Here is a 23,488-nt window from a genome sequence, read left to right as displayed (position 1 = left end):
AGTTTTATGATAAGTTTTATGATGCTGATGCTATTTTATGATGTACAATGGAAGCTTTGGATTTCTAGGCCCCTGTGTTTGACAAATGTTTGGGAAAATATACTTGTTAGCTACATCAAAAATATATGGGAAAAAGCCTATTATTAGTATTAGTAACTTGAACTATGAAACTTTCGTCTTCAACCATCTTCAGACGTTGTTCTTATTGTAATATTATAACTTCATTTCCATAATATTTTGACTTTATTCCCAAATTGTAACTTTTCCCAACCTAATTTTCCAGAAATTATAACAATATTTTTGTAATGGTAATGGTTTGATTTCATTTGAACATGCATCAGATTCCAATTGAGTGCATCCCATAATCAGTTCCCAGTTCCACATGTCCAAAAGGAGTAGGAAGAAGCAAAGCTTATTAAATCCTACCCCTCCATCTGGTACTTTACAATCCGTAACTGTTACATTTGTTCACTTCCTGCTTTCCTAATATAATGGAAGTTATTTATTTCTTTATTTAATTATTTTTTGTATTTTAAAAAATTTTTTTAATTTTTTTTAATACATTTTTTTATTTTTTTAAAATATTTTTAAAAACAATTTTAAATAATTTTTTTAATAATTTGTTTTTATTTTTTTATAATTTTTAAAAAATGTAATTTTTTTCATTTGAACATGCATCAGATTCCAATTGAGTGCATCCCATAATCAGTTCCCAGTTCCACATGTCCAAAAGGAGTAGAAAGAAGCAAAGCTTATTAAATCCTACCCCTCCATCTGGTACTTTTACAATCACTAACTGTTACGTTTGTTCACTTCCTGCTTTCCATAATACAGTTTGTTTTGTTTTTGTTGTTTTTTCTCAAAATATTATGACTTTTAAAAAAAATGTCATTAATATATTATGCTCATAATATGTTCTCATAATATTCAGAGTTTATTTTGGAAAATTGTGACTTCTTTCCAGTTAGAATACACTTTTTTCTTTGACATGTTTTATGGTTTTATTTTTGTCTGACGGGCATTAACATGTTCTCGTATTTTAAATACTGTCAAAGTTGAAATTTGTTGAAATTTTAATGATCAGTCTACTAGATTTGACGCGATTATTAAGTGTTATTAAGTGACTCAACATATTTATTGCTCTGAATGTGCTTCGTTTGGCTGTAGCGTTTTTGTATCCTTGTTAAAACATAAATTCATGAAAAAACATTTTTAAAAATCCAGTTGTCACCACTTTGCCCCCACCCATAAAGCCCCCCTGCCTATATGAGCCATATGTTTATGCTAATATCGAACATCCCTAGTTTCCACTACCTCCACAGTGACCGATTTAAGCCTTAAATGTAGACACACAGAGAGCGCCTCAAATGATATCGCCAAACTACGACGCAAATAAATTCCAGTTAAACTGACATAACCTCGAGTTTGAGGACGCGGCCGCTGATTTGCCGCACGAAGCTTTAATGTCGGATGAAATGTGACTGGAGACGTTTTTACTGAGGCGAGCAGGGTAATGTTATAAATCAGACACACTTGAGCATAAAACAAAGCTTTTAAAAATGATTTTAGAGACAAGCATCGGCTCGGCGTGAGCACTTTTAATCAAAACTTCACCACGGGAAAAAACGGCGGCGAAGAGAAGTCTGAGAATCTGTCACAGTTGTGACAACTGTGATATTTGTATAATTAAAAAGGAGAGGGTATACGATATGACTCCTGCATTGATGAAATTATCCGTCTTGAAATAAATTAATATGTTTATCAGGTACAGGGGACAATTTAATAACTCAGCTGTCAAAAGTAGCTGATTATGTCGAGGGAAAGCGGCAACTGGTAATTACCCACAATGCGAGGCGGCGCTTTGAATCTTCGCAAAGCACAATTGATGAAACACAATCTAAATTAGGTACAGTAATCTGTTCCCGTGTCGTGATGGGAAAAGGCCCCGTTGCGTTGCGGATAAATGAAGATGCCTCGGCTAGATCCATATACCCGTAAGAGCTCTTACAAGCTCGCTTTCGTTCACCGGGTCCTTCACTCTCAAGTTACACTTGATGCTCATCGTGCGATCCATTACAAGTGCAATGATAGAAGAGTGTCTCGTGTTCGAAACCACCTGGATGTGCATGAGAAAGCCACATGCTAAGTGCAGTCTCTGGTCCGTGCTTCGCTATCGGGTTAATACCGTAGATGTCTCTTAATGCATTCTGTGGTCGTTTACCGGAGAAATGAATAGCGGCCCGAGCGCTCTCCACCTGTCTCGTATTTTCAAACAAGAGCATGTGTGAGGCGTTCACTGACCCAGGATTCTGAAAAACCTTCCGACCACAAACTTTACCTGATAAAAGTACCTAGTAAAGCCGTGGGACTTTTCAGGGAGACGTACAATAACGAACCACGAAGCGAATCGAGTACCTGAGTTGCACACTCAAGAACTCTAGTTTTTGTTGAGCCAATGGAACTCGAGTCTTTGTTGCACACTCAAGAATCAGTGAAACTCAAGTTTTTGTTGAGCCAATGGAACTCGAGTCTTTGTTGCACACTCATGAGTCAGTGAACCCAAGTCTTTATCATCCTGTGAATCAGTGAAACCCAAATTTTTGTTGAGCCAATGAAACTCGAGTCTTTGTTGCACACTCAAGAATCAGTGAAACTCAAGTCTTCATCATCCCGTGAGTCAGTGAAAGCCAAGTTTTTGTTGAGCCAATGGAACTCGAGTCTATTGGAATTCATGTTATTATTATTTTTTGTATACATACATTGTTAAAAAGTGTACTTCCCCTTTAAGAACGCGTAGAGAAGATATACTTCCTTGTTTACATTTTGTTTGTCAAAGTCTATTGGAATTCATGTTTTTATGAGATTTTGTATACATTGTTAAAAAGTGTACTTCCCCTTTGAGAGTGCGTAGAGCAGATATACTTCCTTGTTTACATTTGTGAAAGTCTATTGGAATTCATGTTTTTATTATTTTTTGTATACATTGTTAAAAAGTGTACTTCCCCTTTAAGAACGCATAGAGCAGATATACTTCCTTGTTTACATTTTGTCTCAAAGTCTATTGGAATTCATGTTTTATAAGATTTTGAAACATTGTTAAAAAGGGTACTTCCCCTTTAGAAGTGCGTAGAGCAGATATACTTCCTTGTTTACATTTTGTCATTGGAATTCATGTTTTTATAAGATTTTGTATACATTGTTAAAAAGTGTACTTCCCCTTTAAGAGCGCGTAGAGCAGATATACTTCCTTGTTTACATTTGTGAAAGTCTATTGGAATTCATGTTATTATTTTTTGTATATATTGTTAAAAAGTGTAATTCCGCTTTAAGAACGCATAGAGCAGATATACTTCCTTGTTTACATTTTGTCTCAAAGTCTATTGGAATTCATGTTTTATAAGATTTTGTATACATTGTTAAAAAGGGTACTTCCCCTTTAAGAGCGGGAAGAGCAGATGTATACTACTTCCTTGTTTACATTTTGCAGTCAGCTCAAGAGTTAGAAGGCATACGGTTTTCTTACCTCTTTTGTCTATTTTCAGTTAGTTGAAAACTATTGTGTTAGCCAGCTATTTTGTTTCTATTTTTAGAAATAATAATAATAATTTCGTTACAAACAAAACGAGCTACGGACACGGCCTGTGGAGTTCAACTTCCGGCAGTGGACAAAGCTAAAGGCTGTCATGCTAATCAAACCTCTACACATACCACCTAAAGTAATGACTGGCTTTTATGGTGGCAGATACAGTATATTGCTCTGCATATGCAGATTAACTGGATATTTTCTTTTTATCACACTCTTTTTAATGTGTCCGTCTGTGTCTCCTCTCTGTCATTAACCTGCCGCCCTGACAGCCTGCTCCCTGCAACACTGACCTGCTTCACCTAATGAGCTACCAATTACTACAAATTAGGCGAGAGAGAGGACGCTCATCTCAACAGGTCGGTGGGATTGGGATGCAGCGTGGCGCTCAAGGTAGTAGCATAAATAATAACGAGTGAAGAATGTGTTACTGTGCACCTACCTGACTTAGTGTTTAGCCTGGCACCTCTTGTGAGTTTCAGCCATCATTTGTATTAGCACCTGCTCCCGCTGTGTGTGTGTGTGTGTGTGTGTATTTGCACGCCTCCATGGTTGCTCTTTAACCCTGCCCACCTGGCAACCACTGTGAGACCAGCCTCCTCTCTGGCCCAGCTCAAATGTTTATTCATTTATTTATGGCAGGCCCGGAAATCATCGCCCTCGTCTCTTGTGGCGCCGAGAGGGAAGGCAGCCCAAATTTATGCATGGCAGCAGAAAGTAATTAGGCATCAATTAACTCATGCTAATGTGTACGCATCGGGTTTTTTTTCCCTAATAAGAGCCCGCCTGTTCGCTAATTTGTAAAAACTGTTTCACATAAGCGTATGCGGTTTGGAACAGACAGCGTCTTGTAGGCTAGTGGAATCGGAAATCAGAGTAGAATTTGGGGAAAGGCTGGAGATGTTAACAAACAAAGATGGGTTCAGGGGTAGTGGAAATATGGCCTTCATACCTGGCCTGGATCGGGCTGAGATGGAGGGAGAGAGAAAGCGGGAAGCGGGGCGTTTATTTGTTGATTCGATCTTAACAGGCAGCTGGTGAGGTAAGAAACCCCCAGAGGTAGAGTTCAGAGGAACACAGTGTGGAAATGTGTGTGTGTGCTTGAAGCCCACTCCTTCCTTGGCAGTGTCTTTTTGCCAGGAGCTTTCAAACATCTCTCGCATTAACGGCCGACAAGCTGGTCCAGCGGCATAAAACACCGTCATGTGATGCTTAGGGAGAAAGCTCAAGGGATGCTGCGCTCTTCTTAGCCTCAACGTTACAGACCAGTGATTCTCAATTTTTTTTTCCACGCCAAACCTGAAATGAAAACCTAATAATTCTGTAATTGATTGATCATGAATTTATTCATTTGTACAAACAACTGTATGAATCGCTGGCACCCACATTATTAATGCATGAAGAAAGACTAACAAACCTGGAAGAAATGTTATCCAAAATGCAAGGAAAAGGATTTCGGAGGTGGTCTGTGCCTGTGACTGGGCCACTCGATCACAGCCTTTACAATCCGCGAGTTTTGGGACGTGCAAGTGTAGGATATGCCGGTCTCTCAACAGGAACATAATCCAGTCTGAACTTTGTTGAAGCCAACAAAATGCAGCAAAAAGGTGAAAAAGTACACTCTAAAGTCTTAATTTGCTTTTCTTTCAGCCCTTTAGGTGGACTTGCTGGGGTGTTTTGAATCGTTGTCCTGCTGCAGAACCCAAGTTGGTTTCAGCTTGAGGTCACCAACAGAAGGCTGGACATCACAGAAAGTCTGCCAGGTCCAGAAGCAGAAAAACAGTCCCAGACCGTCACACTACCACCACCATATTTTACTGTTGGTATGATGTTTTTTTTCTGAAATTGTTTTTTGAGATTTTTTGTAATAGGACACACACCGCCCAAAAAGTTCAACTTTTGGAGTATCCCCCCCCCCCCCAAAATTAGGAAGGGGTCAAACACCCCAGTGTAGGCATTGCACACTTAACTACCACATTTCTACTAAAGAGGTATTTTATGATCTAAAATTTTACTGTAAGCTTATGTGGTGAGCCTTAAAAATGAGAAACAGAAACCACTATAGTTACCATACTATAAATGACTTGTGGCTGTAGGCAACCCCCTGATTTATTTTCTATGAACTCAACATGATGGCAGTAGCTGCGTTTGAAATATCAGGAATTGTTTATCTACCTCAGCATCTACCTCCCACATGACGGCCTGCCTCCGGTAAAATCCAGCGTTTGTGTCATGTGACGGCTGCTACATATGATGCTTATCTGGCTGGTCTTCTGTTAACCTTGTAGTCCGCGCTCATTGAGGACTGTTAGCGGGCTACAGGGCAGCTTGATCAATAGGTCAACAGGCTGACAGCAGTCCTCAGGGTGCTACTGGACGCCATGTGGTTACCATGGATGGGCCGAGGTCCTCATTTCCTTGATCCGCCATAAGGTAAAAGATAAGGATCAATCAGATGTTTTCATAATATTTTACTGTATTTTCCGGACTATAAGTTGCACTTTTTTTCATAGGTTGGCTGTTCCTGCCACTTATACTCCAGAGCGACTTATAAATGAAAAAAGTGTTTATGTTACATAAACACTGGACACCTTTTGTTTTCATGTTCATTTTTAGTGTAGCTGAATTAGCATTGTGTTAGCATATCTTACACCTATTCAGCCTGTTCTCTATTCTTTTATTGTTACAACTTGCCTTCCAAGAGGACCTAATGTCTGTTTTGGTCAAGTAGTTTGGAAAATAAATTACCCGCAAAAAATGGCACTTATACTCCAGTGCGACTTATGTATGTTTTTTTCTACCTGGATATGCATTTTCGGCCTTGTGCGACTTATACTCCAGTGCGACTCATGTATGTTTTTTTTGTACCTGATTATGCATTTTTAGCCCTGTGCGAGTTATACTCTACAGCGACTTATATATGTTTTTTTTCTACCTGATTATGCATTTTTGGCCTTGTGCGACTTGTACTCGAGTGCGACTTATGTATGTTTTTTCTACATGATTATGCATTTTTGGCCTTGAGCGACTTATACTCCGGAGTGACTTATGTATGTTTTTTTCTACCTGATTACTCATTTTTGGCCTTGTGCGACTTATACTCCAGTGCGATTCATGTATGTTTTTTTTGTACCTGATTATGCATTTTTAGCCCTGTGCGAGTTATACTCTACAGCGACTTATATATGTTTTTTTTCTACCAGATTATGCATTTTTGGCCTTGTGCGACATATACGCCAGTGCGACTCATGTATGTTTTTTTTTACCTGATTATGCATTTTTGGCCTTGTCCGACTTATAATCCAGTGCGACTTATGTATGTTTTTTTCTACCTGATTATGCATTTTTGGCCTTGTCCGACTTATAATCCAGTGCGACTTATGTATGTTTTTTGTACCTGATTATGCATTTTTGGCCTTGTGCGACTTATACTCCAGTGCGACTTATGTATATTTTTTTGTACCTGATTATGCATTTTTAGCCTTGTGTGAGTTATACTTTGCACCAACGTATGTATGTTTTTTTCTACCTGATTATGCATTTTTGGCCTTGTGCGACTTATAGTCCGCAGCAACTTATGTATGTTTTTTCTACCTGATTATGCATTTTTGGCCTTGTGCGACTTATACTCCGGAGTGACTTATGGAAGGTTTTTTTCTACCTGATTACTCATTTTTGGCCTTGTGCGACTTATACTCCGGAGTGACTTATGTATATTTTTTTGTACCTGATTATGCATTTTTAGCCTTGTGTGAGTTATACTCCAGTGCGACTTATGTATATTTTTTTGTACCTGATTATGCATTTTTAGCCTTGTGTGAGTTATACTTTGCACCAACGTATGTATGTTTTTTTCTACCTGATTATGCATTTTTGGCCTTGTGCGACTTATAGTCCGCAGCAACTTATGTATGTTTTTTCTACCTGATTATGCATTTTTGGCCTTGTGCGACTTATACTCCGGAGTGACTTATGGAAGGTTTTTTTCTACCTGATTACTCATTTTTGGCCTTGTGCGACTTATACTCCGGAGTGACTTATGTATATTTTTTTGTACCTGATTATGCATTTTTAGCCTTGTGTGAGTTATACTTTGCAGCGACTTATGTATGGTTTTTTCTACCTGATTATGCATTTTTGGCCTTGTGCGACTTATAGTCCAGAAAATACGGTAAATGGGCCTGGAGAGTCAATTGTTGAATGTTCTGGACTCCTGTTTGAAAACAAGTGACGCGGTTGCTGGGACGAGGTCTTTCTTACTTATTCACTTTTCCACCCCTTCCCGTCAGTTTCCGTGCTATTTCCTACCAATTCTCATCAAATTAAGAGTTTCCTTCAATGATTCCCATTTATGGGTGATAACCCACCTTCGCATCCTCCTTGACTGTCAAACAGGGGCGGCCAGTTTGTCGACCCCCAGTCCGTCCTCTCCTTTCGCCACGAGCCGTGATCTTGAGAAGGAGCTTTAAATTGGAAATTATTAGACATTAAACCGGCTGCGTGCAGGCCTGGATCGAACGGGATCAATAACTTGCCCGGCACGATAAATCAGATGCTTTCTCTCTCCCCTTCTCGGCTTTCCTCGCCTCTCTCTTTCTCAGGTGGCTGTAGGCCACTGTTGCACTGGGACATATTTAAATTTTCTTGTAACAAATTAATTCCAACATTTTCTCTTGATTGAATTAGGGCAAAGCGCCGGTGCTGTCACAAGTGTTTGGGCCGCTCCCGGGGAGAGACAAATTGCGAGGCCTGGACACGGGTAACAAGCGGCGGTGTTGAGTCGCTGATAATCTCCCCACTAATTCTCCATTACAGCAAAATGAGGCCATAAATCTTCCTGACAGATGATCGATGTAAACATTGTTTCCCCCATGATTGCCAGCTCTCCCAGTGGAGCTACTGTCCGCTCACAATCCGCTGAAATTACTCCCGAGCCAGCCTTCCCTCCCCTTCCTCTCCTCCGTGTAACGTGTGTGTACGTGTGTGTATGTGTGTTGCATTGGCCTGGCGGGGAAACCAAAGTCACTGCCGTCCTGCCCAGGGAAGAGGTGGCCGTCTAATTTTAGCTCAAAGCCTGCTGAATAAATGGAGAATATGAATCAAAATGTCGCCACATTTCACCACTGCTCCGCATGCGTTATGAAATGCCCGTACAAATGAAACCACACGCCGCCAATAGAAGCAACGCTTTGCTTTGGTAGCCGTAGCAGTCACTCTTTGTCCTTGTTTGTGTGTGCGTGGAAGAGCATCGGTATCGAACCAGTGAAAGATTGACTTGACAAACCGTGGAAGCGGCTCGGTGATCAGACTCTGCGATGATGATGATGATGATGATATTGGACGCTTTTATGAAAAGCCAATATGCATGCAATTACACAAGCGGAAATGCTGTTAAAAATCACAACTGGCGCTGACTTCATGTGGGCACTCGGGGTGGAATAGAATGGTACATTCAAGGGCCGTAATATTAGGTACAGGAATTACAGTTGGATTCAGTGTTATCAAGTGTCCGGTTTAATGATCCTCTTTCCACTTTTACTTTATTTATATAGCACATTTTGTAAACAGACTAGCACAGACTAGCTAAATAAAAAGTCAAAATAAAATACATAAAAGTACAAATTGAATTTAATCAGGAACTAAAAGATCAAATAAGAAGAAGGACATGTAAGACAGTAAAATATTAAAAACAAGAAGCAAAGCAGTAAAAGTATAAAAAATGAAACAAATTTAAACAAAAAGAAAGAACTAAAAAAAAATCACAGGACCAAACCAGAGAATATAAAAATTATTTTTTATTTTTATTTTTTAAATTTTTTTAAATTTTTTTAATTTTTTTTTTTTTTAATTAAAAACAAACAATAAAATCTTAAAAATTTATGCTCGATATTGACTTTCTTAAGCCATAACCTGATATTGTCCAACATAATATGATACCAACCAATACCAGTACCATAAAAACAAACATCGGGTCACATTTTTGGTAATCAATAAACACATTATGATTCTTTTAGGGTGACGTTCACAAATAACTGTAATATAATAATAAGATAAATACTGCAATATGCAAAATTTATTTTGGACGTTTTGTCCCTAAAAGAGCATGTTACTGTCAACAAATTAAACAGATTATTATTAATAATTTTGCAAATAAAATGAAATTATGTTGGAGGCTCATTTGTGTATATGACATACAGCCGTAATAGCACTCCCCACTGTCATCTCACTACGAAGAAAGCTAAATAGCAGATGAACGCTATGGTTGCTCACAGAGTTGGTATCATGTCCAAGAGGCTTTTTGTTACTGACCTGTGACAAATTAAACAGCAAAAATGAGAAAAATAAAGCAAAAGGCTGAATTTGATTGCAAATAGCATTAGAGGAATGACACAGGATATAATAATTGTAATAGCCTCTAGGTTAGATTTTAGCTAGCAAAGCTAAGAGGCTTTGGAGGGAGAAGAACGAGCCGGTGCCTCGACACAGAAGAATTATCGAGGTTTCACTGACTGAACCGGAAACGGAAACTAGTGAAATGCAACATAATGCATACTAGGAGAGCAGCCGATGGTATTTAAGGGTAAAAATGGGTGGCAAGTAAGAAAAATGCATAAGCACCGATTTTGGTCACAAAGAAAACACTTGGAGAGCCATGCTTTTTTTATGATACCCGTTGAGATACTGTAGACTGGGATTGCTTGTGACCGGGTGGCACGGTGATCCAGTGGTTAGCATGTTGGCCACACAGTCAGATCATCTGGGTTTGTAGCTCAGTTTGGGCATCTCTGTGTGGAGTTTGCATGTTCTCACCCTGTGTGTGTGTGTGTGGTGGGGGTGGGGGGGCATTCTCCCCATGAGCCTAGTCAGGAAAAGCAGCATAAAAAATGAATGTTTGTGACCATGCATAATAATCATATTTATTTGCCTTTATGGTACTGGTTTTATTTTATTAGAACATGCATCAGATTACAATTGAGTGCATCCCATAATCAGTTCCCAGTTCCACATGTCTAAAAGGAGTAGGAAGAAGCAAAGCTTATTAAATCCTACCCCTCCATCTGGTACTTTTACAATCAGTAACTGTTACATTTGTTCACTTCCTGTTTTCCTAATATAATTGAAGTTATTTATTTCTTTATTTAATTAATTTTTGTATTTTTTTAAATAAATGTTTTTCTTTTTTTAAATACATTTAAAAAATTAAATATTTTTAAAAAAAAAATTTTACATTTTTTTAATACATTTTTTAATTATTATTTTTTAGATAATTTTTTAATTTTTTTCATTTGAAAATGCATCAGATTCCAATTGAGTGCATCCCATAATCAGTTCCCAGTTCCACATGTCCAAAAGGAGTAGGAAGAAGCAAAGCTTATTAAATCCTACCCCTCCATCTGGTACGTTTACAATCACTAACTGTTACATTTGTTCACTTCCTGCTTTCTTAATATAATTGAAGTTATTTATTTCTTTATTTAATTATTTTTTGGATTTTTTTAAATAATGTTTGTATTTTTTTAAATAAATGTTTTTCTTTTTAAAAATACATTAAAAATTAAATATTTTTTAAAATATTTTTTTTACATTTTTTAAATACATTTTTTAATTATTTTTTTTAAATAATTTTTAAATTTTTTTATTTTTTTCATTTGAACATGCATCAGATTCCAATTGAGTGCATCCCATAATCAGTTCCCAGTTCCACATGTCCAAAAGGAGTAGGAAGAAGCAAAGCTTATTAAATCCTACCCCTCCGTCTGGTACTTTTACAATCACTAACATTTGTTCACTTCCTGCTTTCCTAATATACTTTTAATTTTAATTGAATTGAATTGAATTTTATTTTAGTTTAGTTTATTTTAGTTTATTTTAGTTATAGTTTATGGAAAAAAGCTAAGAATATATCCAAAATGCAACACCGTAGCAACACTCATTGCGGCCATCTTCTCCAAGTCACATGACCACAGGTGGCTCTGAGGCATCCCAAGCCACAAACTGCGATGCCCCCCCCCCAAACCCCCCCCGAGTCAGCCTCTCCTGACTGAGTCGCCGCCATTATGACTTCATCATCACCCCCACCTTCCCCACGAGAAGACAGGCAAAGAAAAACAGTTTGCAGTCATCCGTCAATGTCCATCTGAAATTACAGCTCCACCAATCACCAGCGAGGATCAATAGGGACCGGCTGGACCGGCGGTGGGCGGGGGCATGCGGCGAAGACGCGAGGTTCTGCAGATTGCCGCTGAAAGACAGAAGAATAACTGATCAATGTCAGAGATTGCCGACATCCAGCAGGCAGCGTGTTCGCCATCGTCACAACTTTTCCGACATGATTGCAATGCCACATGATTTCATTTTCACTGGCGATCAATTTGCGTCGCCGGAAAGGGCATCCTCAAACGACGATCCGTCTGTGCTCGGTTTTAATTGCAAATTCATACGTAGCAAACCCCCATCGAACGAGAGTGTAGTCGCTGATGAACTCACTAATTGGAGACGTTGTGTGTTCTTAATGGTTGTTTGATTGCACGCCGACTGCTTGTATTGACAGGTGAGAGCGCTGATTAATGGGAGCTTAAGCTAGTGGCGCTAACAGTCCTTCACACGGCTTATTTAACTCCAAAATTGTGACTGATGTTCCGCGGCGGGGGCGTCCTCTAAATCGCTCCCCACTGTGAGCACCGTAATGGGGGCCGTTTATGCGCATCCCTGCAGGAAAATTTTAATACATTTTGCGCACTTGAAGCTAATTATGAGCTCATAATGAGAACCGTGAATATGTTGGATATTCTATGTTAAGGTCAGAGCGGTTTTTAATTGTAACGGCTGACATAATACGTTTTTTTTTTTTTTTTCCGAAGGCACTGAAATTCCGGAATGTGCTTTGAACAGGAAGTAATTACTTTCTTGGTGGTAATTAATAACCTGCATGGTAACCCTGGGTTAAAAATGTTTTTAATTTTCCGAATTAGATTTAAAATATGGCAAAAGGCACAAATCCTCTCCTAGTGCTGGATGAATTATGCTGATCGTTTGACCTTGTGAACATTGCTTAACAGCGCCTGGGCAGTCCAAAGCAAAAGTCTTCTTCGTGCATGAATACAGAGTAGCGGGATTGTGTATTGTGTATGTCATGCGGGTCAAAGGTGACTTGTTTAGGCTGGGATGGAGATCTGGTTTCAGTTTAGTGGATCAGAATAGCATAAATTGACACCAGGACCCATCTGCCCACTGAATTAATCCCGAACTGTCTTTCTTCCATTTGGCTGTTTTTGTGTTTCTTTATCAGGCCCATTCGCTTCTTTATTCATTCACTTAACTTTTAAAAGGGGAGAGGTGACATGTCCTGGGGCGTATGTGTGTGTTTGGATTCATACATATATATGTATATATATATATATATATGTGTATATAAATATATCTAAATATATAAAATAACATGATTTCTGCAGGGTCCCCGCCCCCAACCCACTTTCTCTTCCCCGTGAAATCGATTGTTTTGTCGGTAGCTCAAAAACATTTTCGTACACTGTAGAGGGATTCGGTGCAGTGCTGGCAACACCAGAGTAAGAAATGCTGGCGGGGGAAAGAGAAAGAAGCCAGCGAATGGAAGAAAAGTTCCCCGGTCATGCTTAAGACCTCGGGGCCTGCAGAGAGGAAGCGGCGAGGCGGAGAGGCGGAGACATCGCACAAGCCGCCAACCTGATCTGTCTGAGCGACTTAACCGCATAACATAAAGCGTGATTTACCCCTCCCTTCTCCGACTACCCCCCCCCCCTGAACTCACGCAGGCTTCAGCCTGCAACGTGTGCCATCGCTCAATGATGCAACATGGCTGAGCTTTCGTCCTCTACTGGGTACAAGATGGTGGCACAGGAAGGATCTTTGACCTAAAGCAGGGGTCTCAAACTATCGGCTCTGGGCTCAGTCTGTATTTAGTGCCCCCCCCCCCCCCCCCCCCACTTGACATCCACTGAGACTTCGCTGAGCGGGAACTCGTCCTCGCTCACCGCCGCCGTGCTGAAGTTTTTCACGCAAAATTTATCATAAAAAACAGATTTGTACAAAAAAAACAAATTCATCTATTTTAGATGGATGGATGAGATATGCCTTTATTCGTCCCTCAGTGGGGAAATTTGCAATGGATGGATGGGAGGATGGATGGATGGAAGGATGATGGATAATGGAAAGATGGATGGAAGGGGATAATGGAAAGATGGTTGGGAGGATGGATGGATGATAGAAGGATGGAAGAAAGGATGGATGGATGGAAGGATGGGTGGAAGGATGATGGATGGGTGATGGATGAAGGGATGGAAGGATGATGCAAGGATGGATGGATGGATGAATGGATGGATGGTGGAAGGATGGATGGATGATGGAAGGATGGATGGATGATGAAAGATGGGTGGAAGGATGATGGATGGATGATGGAAGGAAGGAAGGATGGATGAAGGGATGGAAGGGTGATGGAAGGAAGGACAGATGGATGGAAGGATGATGGATGGATGAAGGATGGAAGGAAGGAAGGAAGGATGGATGAAGGGATGGAAGGATGATGCAAGGATGGATGGAAGGTTGGATGATGGAAGGATGGATGGATGGATGGATGATGGAAGGAAGGAAGGATGGATGAAGGGATGGAAGGATGATGCAAGGATGAATGGATGGATGATGGAAGAATGGATGGATGATTGAAGGATGAAGGAAGGATGGAAGGAAGGAAGGATGGGTGAAGGGATGGAAGGATGATGCAAGGATGGATGGAAGGAAGGATGAATGGAAGGAAGGATGGATGGAAGGATGGATGATGGAAGGATGGATGGATGGAAGGACAGATGGATGTTGGAAGGATGATGGATGGATGAAGGAAGGAAGGAAGGATGGAAGGAAGGATGGATGAAGGGATGGAAGGATGATGCAAGGATGGATGGAAGGTTGGATGATGGATGGATGGATGATGGAATGATGGATGGATGGCTGGATGATGGAGGATGTATGGATGAATGGATGGATGATGGAAGAATGGATGGATGATGGAAAAATGGATGGATGATGGAAGGATGGAAGGAAGGACAGATGGATGGATGGAAGGATGATGGATGGATGAAGGAAGGATGGAAGGATGGGTGAAGGGATGGAAGGATGGATGGATGATGGAAGGATGGATGGGAGGAAGGATGGATGGAAGGGAGGATGGATGGAAGGAAGGAAGGGTGGGAGGATGGATGTTGGTACCTGTTTATATATTTCTTAGGTATACCCTTTGAGTGTTAAGTTGCTGTGTGATGAGTTTAGTGTTCTGTATAAGATGCCACCATGAGTCAGACTGTTATATTGAGTAATAGTAGCGCAGATTGCTACAAACCAGATAGTACTGCATGGCCTTTCCGGCGACCGCATTGCAGATGCTCAAACGGGAAAACAAAAACCTAAAAATGACAGGAAAGTAACACTAAAGTCCAACTTATCATGTCATGTCCAATCCAATCCACTTTATTTTATGTTGGTAAGAAAGCCACAATGTAGCATCTCTCATGGCAAACCTTAAATTGGGACAAAGCGCCCCTCAACAAGAAGGCCGAGCAACAGGTGAGCCGCTTTTCCGCGCGCCCGCCGCCCCTTTAAGGGAGACTAAATCAGACGGCTCGCTGACATTGGCTATCAAACAAACGGCACGGAAAAGATGTCTGCCAAGGAAACAGCCTCCGGAGAAGATGACAGGACGACACGCACTTGGCGGACATGTTTATTTGCCGAGAGACGCTACCCGGACTCTCTTGTCGCTGCGTCGCAGCGGCGAACCGAGGTGCCGCAGCCCCACGGGGGGTCAGCCGTGTACAGAACATAAAAGGCCAATTTAATTTAGCACGTCCGGCGCCGCAAAGTATTTTAATTCCGACAGCTGTGACTGAGGAGTTAATATTTGAGGTGTCAGAAGCCGGGCGGGGGCCAGTGAATCATTGTAATTCTCATTAAGAGGCTTTCCCCCAGCAGCCGCCTAATGCGCAATAATGAAAGTCAAGACGGAGTGAGCGTCTAATGCCGGTTGAGGCCTATCTTTTAATATTCCGCTCTTGATGGATTAGGGAAGCTGGAAATTCATCTTGGATCATAGAGCCTAATTGAATCAAGGATCATTCCAGGAGTATTGCGTTTTATAATAATGTCATTTAAAGTGTCGCCTTCCATTTTTGCCCGTCCCGTATGTACGCTTATATGATGGCGCCAACGGGATGTGTTTTTTGGCGCCGATCTCTTCTCCGTACGCTCCGATGAAGCCTCTCTTGCGGTTTTCGAGCTGGCTTGTTTCATTTTTTAATTTTTTTTACCATCCTGGAGCCAATTGAATGAGCTGTTATGAGAAGCGCTGTTTCTCCGGTATGCCCCCCCCCCCGTCCAACGCTACCGTCTCTCACCAATTGTATTTGAGGCTAAAATCACGTTGGATTGTGAATATCACCCAAAGGAAATCTTATCAAGATGTATTACATTTGCATCACCACTTTTCCCACTACTTTCTCAGAGAGGGCGTGTAGTATTGTAGTATTTACCCGACCCGCTCCAGGAAGAGAAATGGCTTTTGGGCAATAAAGTAAACAAACGTGATTAATATGAAAACGTGTTGACGTTCGCGGCTTCCAGTACCACCTGGTGAAGCCGTGAATGGACTGTTTTGTCTCCCGTGTAGAAGGTACTACCACATGTTCCTCAACTTATATTACTTCTTTACTTTTCAGGGTCCGGAATAAAAACTAGTCTTCCCGTCAGATGCAACCTCGCACTCACCGGTTCTCTGTTGGGGTCATGCGTTGTCCAACGCCGCGCCCGATTTAGACGCCGCAAACTGAACTTGTCAATGTTACAAGGGCGAGCGCGTTGAATGTGACCCTTTTGAAGGGGTCGTTAAGATAAGGGGGCGGGCTCTCAAAAGGAGCAAAGTGTTCCCTCTTTGACGCACTCGTCTCAGACGGCTTGGTCCAACTTCCGCCGTGTTCCTCACTCGCTGCTCCTATCATCATCATCATCGCCAAAGGAAATACTGGGGCTCTAAGTTCCATCGCAATTCCGCTTCACGACTATCATTGATTATAATATTATGGGATTAAAGTGGAAAACCAGCTGAAATACAATAATACCTTCCAAATATTAAGAGAAAAAAGTCACATTTTGACTTTAACATTTATATTCATTTACTTAACCTTTATTTAACCAAGTAGACCTGGCCAATACATAATACGTCAATACATACATTTACATTACAATAATGCAATATTAATTTGAAACAGACAATACTTAAAAAATAAAAAAAATAAAAACTTAAAAAAAATCAAAGGTAAAAATGCTAAAATGACTTGCGAAAACAAATAAAGCAAAAAATATTTATGAGTTGCATTTTTTAATAAACTATATTATTATAGTATTATATTATAGATATATATTATATTTTTTATAATATAATATAAATATATGTATAAATAAATAATATATATATACTAATAATCAAAAATATATAAATATATATATAATATATATTATATATTATATTATATTGTGACAAAAATGATACAAATAAAACAAAAATAAATATATATAAGTTGCATTTTTTTAATAAACTATATTATTATAGTATTATATCATATATATATTATAATTTTTATATTATAATATAAATATACATATATATAAAAATAAATAATATATATATACTAATAATCAAAATGTATAAATATATATATATTATATATTATATTATATTGTGACCAAAATGATACACATAAAACAAAAAATATATATAAGTTGCATTAAAAAAATAAACTATAATATTATAGTATTATTTTATATTATATATTTTATATATATTATAATATAATTTTTATATTATAAAAAGCAGTAGAAAATGAATGAATGAATGAATGAATGAATATAATATAAATATATATATATAAATAAATAATATATAAAAAATAATAATCAAAAATATATAAATATATATATAATATATATTATATTGTGACGGAAATGATACAAATAAAACAAATATATATATGTTTTTTAAATAAACTATATTATTATAGTATTATTTTATATTATATATTTTTATATATATGATAATATAATTTTTATATTATAATATACATTTATATAAATAAATAATATATATAATAATAATCAAAAATATATAAATATATATATAATCTAATATATATTATATTATATTGTGATAAAAAATGATACTTTTAAAAAATATATTAAACAAAAAAAATTTTAAGTCATAATATTCTGAGAAACAACCAAAGAATATGAAGTTAAAAAAATAATTAAATCAAAAACAACCAAATTGTGAGAAAAAGAGTGACGTTCATACTAATTATACACTTTTTCACCGATTTTTTCACAATATAGTACATATAACTCCTTAGCATCACTACATGTGTTCCTTTATAAAATGTCAAAATATCATTTTTCCGTACATGGAAAAAGTTTGGACACCCCTGTCTTCTCTTCTGGGGTGAATTAGCATATAGCAACACTTGTGTCAATACCGCCGTATCGGCGAGGGGACACAAGTGGCGGGATCAATGAAAACATAGGAATCAGACGAGCACTTCCCTGCTTTAAAATTCTATTACGTGCAAAGCTCTTGAACTCTCAGCCTGCACACCTATTGATAAACACTAGGAAAACCTCTTGGATTATTTATTAGCCCTGATGTGGATGTGATGTGGTCCATCAGGAGATGTTCATGTGGAAATAATATTACCAGCAATTAGGGATTAAGATAGCAACGGTCGGAAAAGGGCGGGGCTTCAGGGTAAAACTATTTCTTACACCCGAGTCCAGCTAGCATTGCTATCAAACATTAGCGGTATGCAAGAATTGAAAATGATTATGCAAAAGACAATGCAGCCAAAGTCATACGTCGAACCAAACTACATTCTTTGAATGTCCCATTCTGCACCATACACCTAAATGCACCACTCTTCGGAAAAAAGCTACCACCACTGATAGCGGTTTGCTAGTTTTGATGCTGCTTGATTAGTATGACGTGCCCGGTATCTGACTGGAATCTACTTATGGTGTCCCAACTCTGAAATAATCACGACCCTTTTCTTCGGAATAGCCTCATTTTGGCGTGACTTTCCACTCCAGTTTTTCCTCTTTCCCAATGGAATCTTTCCGAATGACCTTCCCGAAAACAGCGGTATCCATGGAAAGGAATATTCCAATCTCTTGTCTGAAGTTTTTATTAAAATATATATAAAATATAAAAATATTTTTTTAATTGTATTTATTAATATATTAAAAAATAATGTATTTTTTTTGTTTTATTTTTATATTTTAATAAAAACTGGACTTGTGAATGGTGTATAGATGGCGCTAATGCACATGAAAGCTGCTTGCCAACCGCCAATAAACAACACTAAGGCCCGCTTACTTATAGGAATACAGGGACTGCAGATAAGCCTGGACGTCTGTATTAGGTATTGTTGTCAGGAATAAACAATCTGGTTCTCATTCTATGATTTTTTTAAAGATCCTCTATTCGAAACCCACTTAGAGTCCTCAGTGGGAGGATTTCTACACTAATAGTTTTTTCATATTTATTCACCTATTACCTATTGGTAATATACATTAGAAACATTCTTTGACTGCTTGTTGATCCAACCAGTGCGAGGTTGCGTGCTGAATGTTTGAAGTTAGCTTTCTTTGTCTCATTTGGACCACATTAGCGCTAACCCTGTGTTGCATCCTAAGCAGGCCAAATGGAAACAATACAACCCCCAATGCACTCGCTTGTTATGTCTTCCCCCGAGGGCAGGGAGTTAGTTATCCGCTATGTTATCTCATGCCAGCTGCAACTGGAAGCAAATTAATAACAACGTAAAAATGTATAGAATGCCCAAGGGCACCTTAAACAGGAAAGAGTGAAACAATTAGACTTCTTGTTTGATTCCGACCTCCGTTTTGTTCTACTTGGAAGCCAGATAGGCATTGTAGCGTTTCTTTTCCCGTCTCGTAATCACCACTCTAAAGCCTTTCAAGTCCCAGCAGGGGTCAACGCTGTGCAAACACCCACTTTTCATCCTACGGTGAAATCAAATATAGCGTGCTCCGCGCATGCCGACTGCAACCCACACCGAGCGCCGCGGTCAGCCACCCGGGCCCGCGCGCATGCGATAACAGCCGGAGATACGCCGTCCTAATTGCTCGACCGAGTCGCACAGGAATGAGTTTATCGCAGGTTTTTTTTTTTCTTTTGCACTTTCACTCCTTTTGATGTCTTTGAAGTCGGGATTTGTCAGCTGCTTTTGTTCCTGTCGGCTGTTGTCTTTGTGAAGAAGACAAACCCTCATTGGGGCCATCTTTAGGTACCCCTGCCCCGGTACTGCTTAATAGTAGTCATTTTTAGGAGGTACCCTAAACGCTCCAACCATAGAGACGACTATGGTGGGCGGAAACCACCATGGTCTCTAATTCATACAGGGCCATAAAGGTTAGACTGTGGCTGTAGGCAACTTCATGATATATATTTTTTTAGAGAGTGGATTTTTATTTATTATTATTTTTTTTTATTTTAATGAAATTGGAAATCCACAAAATGTCCAAAAAAATGTATTTTGTCTTGTTAGTTTTTTAATTATTATTATTATTACTATTAATGCTTGCTGAGCAGTTTGCTACTTACAGTTTTTACAACATTGGTTCTGGTGCCGTTGTGTTCATTCATTTCATTTCGCGTGCTGCCTTCAAACGAGAGGTGGGGTACACCCCTGGACTGGTAGCCAGCCAATCCTAGGGCACATATAGACAAACAACCATTCACGCTCACATTCATACCTATGGACAATTTGGAGTCACCAATTAACCTAGCATGTTTTTGGAATGTAATGGTAATGGTGATGGTTTTATTTCCAAAAGTCCAAAAGGAGTAGGAAGAAGCAAAGCTTATTAAATCCTACCCCTCCATCTGGTAATTTTACAATCACTAACTGTTACATTTGTTCACTTCCTGCTTTCCTAATATAATGGAAGTTATTTATTTCTTTATTTAATTAATTTTTAAATACATTTTTTCATTTTTTTTCATTTTTTAAAATACATTACAATTTTTTAATAATTTGTTTTTATTTGTTTTAATAATTTTAATTTTATTTTTTTTCATTTGAACATGCATCAGATTCCAATTGAGTGCATCCCATAATCAGTTCACAGTTCCACATGTCCAAAAGGAGTAGGAAGAAGCAAAGCTTATTAAATCCTACCCCCCCATCTGGTACTTTTACAATCACTAACTGTTACATTTGTTCACTTCCTGCTTTCATAATTTATTTTTATTTTTATTTTTATTTTTATTTTTATTTTTATTTTTATTTTTATTTTTATTTTTATTTTTATTTTTATTTTTATTTTTATTTTTATTTTTATTTAATTAATTGTTTTTTATTATTTTTTTATTTTAATTTTTGTCACATACCGACATTTTTAGCTAATTGCTTATTTTTAGCCTCATGCATTATTTTAGCTGTTTGAAGATGAACTATATCAGCAAGTTGAAGTATTTGTGATTTTAGAAATAAGGAGTTAGTATGTTCTCTGTAGGCGGCATTATGAATTATCCTTACTGGCCTTTTTTGCAGTACATTTAGCCAGTGAAGATTGCTTTTATAGTTATTATCCCATATTTCCACACAATAAGTAAGATATGGTAGAACCAGAGAGCAATAAAGAGTGTGGAGTGATTTCTGATTGAGAACAAATTTTGCTTTGTTCAATATTGAAATATTTCTTTCCACGTTATGTTGTATATTTGTAATACGAGGTTTCCATGTGGGAGGAAAGCGGAGCCCACACATAAAACCCACGCATGCACAAGGAGAACATGCAAACTCCACACAGAGATATCCGATAGTGGAATCGAACTCAGGTTTTCTGGCTGTGAGTCCTGCGTGCTAACCACTCATAATCAGAAAAAAGTTGCAATTGTGGAAAGAACAGTCTCGCTCCAATCAGGTACAGGGAAGTGAGAGCGCGGTGTGTTTAGTTTTCGGGGGGGCCGTGGCGAGGTAAATATAGCAACAAGATGGCACCAGTTGATACGAAGGATTCCAAGTGGTGTGCGGTGTTTGTGTTTGTGTGCTGATGATATGCGAGGAAGTCCGTGCTCATAAGTACGGCCCGTTTTAAACTTATTACCGCGAATACTTTTATTACTGCTGTGTGTACAATGATCCATCACTTTGGTAGAAGGTGCTGAGGCGGGGGCAGAAAGACAGGGTGGCTGGCTCCCGGCTGGCTGGGTGTGTGTGTGTCTGTGTGTGTGTGTGTGTGTTAAGTGTGTGTTGAGAGGAAAGCGGGTCGTCTGTGTGTCTAATCAGCAGAACACTTGTGTGTCCCCGTCTCATTGTCTCCAGGGCCCCTCAGCAGCGAAGGCCCTCCAGTCCTGATAGCTTCCATTGCTCTCCTTCTCCTTCACACTTCAGTCAGGAGTCAGGAATTTGGACCTTGGAGAACGATACGTCCTAAAAGGATTGGAAAGACAACAAATATGGAATTGGTGAGCTCAGAATTCCTACCAGTTTTTTGGAGAGTTACTATTCTTACCGACCGCACCCCCCCCTAACTGCACCACGCAACATAATATATACAGCACATTTCAATTTCCCTCACAATATAAAGTGTATGTAAGAGATGTACAAAATATTCAAATGAATTCATTAATTAATCATAAAAAAATCTGCATTTAATTTTCATTTATATTTAAAATAAACCTTAAAATGCCGAACTTTTTTTTTACCTCAAACGACCCTTCGGGTTCATGCGATACAAGTGAATTCACTTTTTGTAAACGACATTCATTTAACAGTATTTTTATTATTGTGATGTCGCCTGTCATTATAAAAAATATAAATATCACAAAAACAGGATCGCTTGAATTGTGTTATAAATAAATTTTATGAATTTTTTAAAGCAAAAATTGCAGAATTTGCACATTTCCTGATCAAATCCAGCTCAGATAAAGAGTCTCTCCTGTTGGATTAAAGGTGCAGGTTGAGTTTACCCAATTGGACAATAACTTCAGTTAGCAGAAACATTTATTATACATTATCATTTTTTTTTTAAAAAAAATTTTCCACATCATTATTCTTGCTAATTTGACAATAAACGGCAGACAAATGTTGGACAGTTGGCAGTACTAGCACGAGCTGGCTTGTGCTTGTTGCTGCCGTACTTCCACTGAAATGAAAAGCATCTCAGAGATTTTGAAGACGAAAAACCAAAAAAGGAGTTTAGCAACAAAATAACAGGATTGGATGTATTTTATATAACAATGAAATGGGATTAAAAGATGAAGATGACATTTTTCCAAAACCAAACGACAAAAGCTAACATTTCTTATCAATAGTGCTTTGATAGAACAGATTATATTCTTAAAAGTCAATATTTTTCACAATTACAAGTTCAACATTTTTTTTTTGGGCCTGAATAAAATAATTGGATGTAATGTAATGTAATGTTCATCGGACAAAAGGACGGGAAACTTTCACTATCGACCGGCAAAGTTTGAAAAAATTGCGATTGTTAGGTTGGCAATACTTAATTATCGGTACCAATAATTACATTTTTTTTAAATCAGATATTTTTCCCGATCATGAAAATCGATATTAAAATAAATAATTTGATAATAATAATAAATAATAATAATTAAAATTAAGATAATAATTAAATAATAATAATTAAAAAATAATAAATAATAATTTGATATAAAACTTTCACCATCGACCGACAAAGTTTGAAAAAATTGCGATTGTTAGGTTGGCAATACTTAATTATTGGTACCGAAAGTTACGTTTTTTATCAGATATTTTTCCCAATCATGAAAATAAATTATTCGATAATAAT

At 38.2% G+C, this 23,488-nt stretch overlaps 1 long non-coding RNA gene across 2 annotated transcripts; it reads left to right on the top strand.

Moving 5' to 3' along the window:
• The first annotated feature begins 3,492 nt into the window (after positions 1-3,492).
• Positions 3,493-22,139, top strand: LOC144899621 (uncharacterized). Of its 2 annotated transcripts, none has more exons than XR_013627905.1 (4): positions 3,493-3,716; positions 3,856-3,942; positions 5,234-5,406; positions 22,000-22,139. It is a non-coding gene; the product is annotated as an uncharacterized LOC144899621 (long non-coding RNA). The 2 variants fall into 2 exon arrangements; XR_013627904.1 differs by having other exon boundaries at positions 3,856-3,976.
• The last annotated feature ends 1,349 nt before the right edge of the window (positions 22,140-23,488 follow it).

Source organism: Doryrhamphus excisus, linkage group LG8, assembly GCF_037039965.1.
Source record: "Doryrhamphus excisus strain RoL-2023G ecotype Guam linkage group LG8, RoL_Dexc_Guam_v1.1, whole genome shotgun sequence".
Classification (NCBI taxonomy): Eukaryota; Metazoa; Chordata; class Actinopteri; order Syngnathiformes; family Syngnathidae; genus Doryrhamphus; species Doryrhamphus excisus.
The sequence above is the reverse complement of the archived record's forward strand: the minus strand, read 5'-3'. Positions and strand labels throughout refer to the sequence as shown.